Here is a 6,000-nt window from a genome sequence, read left to right as displayed (position 1 = left end):
ATTGGCTAGACTCATGTGCAACGGGACAGTAAAGAGATTAGGAGATAGGGGGACGCAGTAATTATGTGTCGAAATAAGGTGACGCACTGGATTCATTACCCGTTAGTTAAGAGGGAGGAAGCATCGTTCGGGGGAAGGCAGCGTTGTTACTGTTACTGTTGTTTTCTCATTTGTGCAGAGAAAGATGGAAGACCGCTCCACTTTAGCCGGGGCTTTCTTTGTCTACAACTACCCATCTCTCGTATCCCTGCTTCTTTTCTCCTCTTCTCTTACATAACGTATGCCACTCGAGGGGTGTTTTTTTTTCCACCTTATGAACCACCTAGCGCAAGCGCTTACATTTTTAGCCTGGGCGGACTCATGCTCTTCTCTCTTTTCATCTCCTCTTCTGTCCCCCTTCTGCACTCTACCCTTCAATTTTACACCCACCCAGTTGTTGTTTCCATCTCATCTACGCTGTACTCTCCCTCGCTGTCCTCCGCCTCCTCCTCCCCTCTCCGTCCCTCCTCTGAGGGCACTCAGCTAGCGCTCGGTGTTTGGCTGGCCGTCCAGATGTGCGTCAGTGCTGAGTGTGTGCTACTGTACGAGCTGAGCATCTGCTCAGAGCTGCTCATACTGTACATTAAGTGGATCAAGCTGTCAAGCTCTGGATGCTCTGTGCAGCCTTGAGTTCTGTTCATTCAAACCCCTGGTTTTAGATCTTAATTACAGATTCTAATGGACTACGATGGGCTGTAGGTTCTAATGAACTTTAGACTTAAATGTAATGAGAATTAGAGCTGGACTGTAATGGACTCTGATGGTCTATAAGATGCAGTGTGAAAAACAGAACAGAGCTATAATGGACACAAGGTTCACAAGATTATGTTTTGATCATGGATGTATTGTATTATTAAATGCGCTCTTGGCTCCACAGCTAAGCAACATCCAATTTAAGAGCTTAACCCATGTGGAGCTATGCATAATCTGTCTGTCTTTCCCTCAACATTTGTATCCAAGTGAAAGGGGGGCATGATCAACCTTAGGGCAGGCCAACAACAACTAACAACAATGTCGAGATTTAATCCTCTAATAATGCAAAAAATAAGAACAGCTTTGGTTTCGGCGCATTTAGCCATCACGTTTACCCCTCCATGTGTGTGCTTTGACTCTGTGACCACTTTCATTTTTAAAACCGGAGCCCATTCCTCCATCTGTTAAACTGTGCGGCTCAGCTCCCCTCAGCCTCTGTTCCTCAAGCCATAACAATCTCTTCGTGTTGAAGCGCACTGTACCTGCCACCTAAAAATAGCCCAATGCTGGTTAATGGCTTTATGTAAGTCAGTGGGTGTGGGTCTGTGTGGTGAGAGCTATTCAGAAATAGTTATGATTCCTGGGGGTAAATGGGGATAATGGCTGGTGTTGTGTGAGAGGACTTGGTACAGAGTAGGTAGAATGAAAGAGCATGAAATTAATAGACTAGAATGTGTAGAAGCTACAGTACAGAATCACATAAGTAGCCATACATTTTATTGATGTATTTCTAAATATTGCAGTTTTAACTTTGATGTGAACTAGAGCTAAAAATCAAAGTTTAATTTAAAAAAGTAAATGTTATAAACAATTTGGCTTTTCAGTTTAGGGGTGGTACAATGATCAATATTGTTATAACAATTACAGTTTTAATTAATCATTAGCACAATAACCAATACATGACAGGAGCTCTGCCATACCATGCATTTGTGGACTGGTCACCGTGACATGAAGGGAAACGCACATTTATCATGACAAAAGGTGGAAAAGGAAATGTCCTGTCAGTTGAAACAAAAAAGGAGACAACTGAATTTTCCTCCATCTGACAGAATTTCATCTGTGTACGAAGCTACCATTGGTATCAAAAAAAGTGGTGGTGGAAAACTTTAAGAGACTGAACAATGATCAAGAAAAGTCAAAACCTCATGCGATGCTAACGTCTCTGTGAGGTTTTACTTATTCACAGCTATGCTTTGAGTTAAATTCTAAGGTATGCTTACCACGTTCAGCATCTTAGTATAGCATATGAGCCATTTAACATTTGATAATTAGCACAAACACAACGTACAGCTGAGAATGATGGGAATGTCAGTGTCACTTTTGCAGGTATCTAGTCTGAAATTTTGACTTCATAACAGCGCTAAATGAAAAGTCAAGGGATCGAGAAAAAGTTTCACCCGCTAGTTCTTGAGAAATTTCACTCAAAATCCCAAATCAACCTCAAGTTACAAGAAAAAAAAAAAGGTCAGTCGCTCACCAAAGTTATTAGCATACATCCTCTGGAAACCATGAATGTCTGTACAAAGTTTATGGCAATCTAATCCAATAGTTGTTGAGATATTTCACTACAAGGCGAAAATTACAGTTGCAGAAAAAGTCACCACCGGGAATCACCAAAGTCAGTAGGCTTCGTCCTCTGGGGACCATGAATGTCTGTCCAGCCGCTGTGGAGTTATTTCAGTCTGTCTCAAAGTGGTGGACCAACCAACCCACATAGCGACGTTGCCATCCCTTGATCTACACCTCCAGCGTGGCTAAAAAAGGTCAAACATTTGTTCCAGCTTCTCAAATGTGAGGATTGCCTGCTTTTCTGTTTTATGTGATTAAATATAGTTTTGGCTTTTGGACTTTTTGGTTTGACAGAACAAGCAATTTGAAGCTCTCACTTTTAATCGAAAAAAATGAAACAATCCACAGAATGCAGCCGTAGCTGAGCATGTTTATTGTACGCAAGGTCCTAGCTTATAAAGCGGAAAGATCAATGTTTTAACTTCTTTTCTTTTCTTTTGAAAGACACTAAGCATTTATGTGCTTGTTCACAGGAGGATGTGTCCAAGTGCTGCTGATAAGGAGAAAACTCAGTGGCGTCTTTGACATATTCAAAGTAATTTGCAATTGATATTCAAAGCACGCATCCGCCATCAAACATTTCACATTTCAGTGTTGGATATCAGATAAACACTCACAGCCTCACCCCTTTGGGAGACGGAAGCAAATGAGTAGAAGACCAAAGGAGAGGACAAGACTACTGCGGCAATGGTGGGATAGGAAATTTAAAAAAAAAACAGTGGCTAAAAAGCAGGCGCAACTGCCCAGGGACAGACAGCACATATTTAGGTTTCCTGTAATAGAAAAACACATCCTGTGCTGGTCCCTTTTCTCAGCTTGTGCTTGTCGCTGTCCAACTCTCAGTGGTGTCTTCTTTGAAAACACACATACGGTACATTTCTTAAGCCATACACACACACAAGGCTTAGTGCTGCACTTGCTGTCAAGGGGGGGGGGGGGGGGCAGCAGAAAGCCTCTAAAAGCTAAGCAGAAATGTATTTATAGACAGAAATAAAAGGATTATACCTCCATGAAGGAGTAGGGGAAAGCCAGTGATTTCCAGACATGCCAGATGCTGTAGAATCTCGGTTGGAGGGAAAGCAGGGATGGGAAGGAAGATGTGAGAGGGGGAGGAAAGTGGGAGAGAGGAGAGAGGGGACTGACAGATGGAGAGAGACAGATTGACGAAAAGAAACAAGGACTGGCGCTTTCGCAGTCTTACTTCACTAGCTTCAGATTGGCCTCCGAGCCACATCAGACCCTGGTAATTAGCCCCTTACCGCTTGCTAGGAATAGGGTGGCTTTTTGTGATGGGGGATGCCTGCTAAGTGTTAATTACCAGCATAATGAGAAAGCTACCTTTCTCTAAAAGTGTGTGAGAGTGTGTGTGTGTGTGTGTGTGTGTGCAGTCTGCTGTACGTGAAGGCACTTTTGGATTACTGGCCCTATTTTAAAAGTATTAAAAATGACTCTGACTTCTTATTTTTCTGGCTAATGCGGTCCTGCTTTTGAGAGCAAGCAGGGATGAAAGGAAAATCCACCAAACAGCTGTCAAAAGTGGAGCCACCGCCAAACACAAATTACATAACATCCCCAAACTCATTTCAGTCCCTGCGTATTGAATTCATATGCTTCAAATTAAAAGTGTTGACATCCCCCTCCCTCTTCCCTCGTTTCCTCCCCCTTCTCTTTTTGACTTCTTCCGCGCCTCACGCTGTGCAGATGTTGGCCCCCGGATGTGCGCGCGCAAGTGTTAATACCCTGCCTGAGTCCTCTCGCTGTTGCTAAGGAGCATACAGTCAAGCCTTTAGAGGTAAAAAAAAAAAAAAAAAAGCAAAGCGAAAAGGAGGGGGTGGGGGGGTGTAAGTCTTTATGGAAGCTCGTGAAAAGAAAGAGGAGGAAATGAGGCAGTGGGTGACAAGATTTCAGCTGAAGAGACAGTGTGTCAAAGCAGTGGGAAGGTGCAGTACGATAGCTCGTCGCCATTACTTCAGGGGAACCGCATGTAGCTGGCAGATAGGCTGAATCCACTGTAGAGTCCTGACAGACACACACACAATCTTCTCCCGCAAATTAAAAAACAAGCGGAAGTGCATAGTAAAGATATTCTATCGTGGAAGGTTCTTGCAATAATTAATAAGTTCTTAAATGTCGTTATTGGTTGTTAAACACTTAAACTTCTCATGATTTAGTTAAAGTGTCTCTGTAAATACTTATGTGTCTATATTATGTAAATCTGTACATGCTTGTGTGTGTGTTGTGTATGATTCGGTGTCACAGGAGGAAGGTTTAAAACTGAAATGAAAAAAGAAGAAATGCTTTTATTTAATTTATTTTTTTCACTACACTTAATGCCCCATCCATTGGGATTGTGGCATGGCTGCAGTCTAATGCACGAGGTCACGGGTTCAGCTTGTATCCGTCCAAATGGCGTGCGTAAGGAGTGGGATGGCACGGATGATGGCCGCCAGAGATTACAGGCTGGTGAGAGGGACTGTGTGCACAGTTGGCCTTTCGAGTCAGCTGCTAAACAGCCCTGTATGCGCATGAAAAATTCAACATGTAAGGCCGGGCGTGGATGTTCTGCAAAGGGTGAAGGACTCTCGGTTTCTCTTGGCTTTCAAAGTAATGCCAGCTTTTACTTGCAAGGGAACAGAAATGTAGGAGAAATGTTAAAAAGTAAGAAGACTTTATCAATCGACCGACATGAAACTTGATTTCTCCTGCCGTTTGGAGCTTAAGATTTAGAGTGAGGCTGCAACTGATAACAATTTTCCCTATATGTTAACTTAACGATTATTTTCTCGATAAATCGATTCAAATGTTTGCTCTATAAAATACTGAAAAATGCCCAATACAGTCTCCTAAAGCCAAAGTTGGTGTTGATTAACAGCCCAAAAAGCCCCCAACTTTTTGATTTAGTATCACATAAGACAAAAAAAAAAAACAGCAAATCTTTGCTTCAAAAATGACTTCAAATAATTGCCTATTATCTTTCCGTCAATCGACTACAGGTAATCGATTAATTGACTGATCATTTCAGCTCCAATTTAGAGACTGATTATAATCTAAGGACATCGTAACTTTTTTCTCTGATCTTTAGATATCAGCTGTAGACGTGACATTTCAAAATAAGAACAAAACTGTCCACATTGTACAAACAGAGAGCGTCAGATGCAACCATCAAGAAATGCACTTCTTCTGCTAAAGGGGCTTTCACGGGCAAACTGGAGGCACCGAGTGGCGTGTCACCCGGTGCCACGCCACTGAGCCCGACTCATAGCTTTCCAGTCGGGACTCGGTTGCACATGTGGGGAAGCCGGCTTCCAAAGTGCAGCGACTTCCAGTTACCGGTGAACCACAGAGGTGCTGCGGCTGATGTCCTGTCTATCGTTCTGTGTTTGCATTTCGAATCCCCCCCGTGTGCAGTAGTGGCATCATCTGGTCCCGTGGGATCAATGCTCCACTTCTGTGACAGAGAAGTGAATATGATCACACCATGGGGACCTCCGTGACGATCATTTTATCGATGTGGGATCGATCATTTGAGCGGCCGTCTCTGCGCCTCCAGATAAGACAACACTATAGTTGGCAGGTTACATAACACGGCTATCCTTTTTTAAGTGCCTTGTCATTCCACAGCCAACGTAAAGAAACGCC

This window comes from Xiphias gladius, chromosome 12 (assembly GCF_016859285.1).
Source record: "Xiphias gladius isolate SHS-SW01 ecotype Sanya breed wild chromosome 12, ASM1685928v1, whole genome shotgun sequence".
Classification (NCBI taxonomy): Eukaryota; Metazoa; Chordata; class Actinopteri; order Istiophoriformes; family Xiphiidae; genus Xiphias; species Xiphias gladius.
This window is presented reverse-complemented; position numbering follows the sequence as displayed.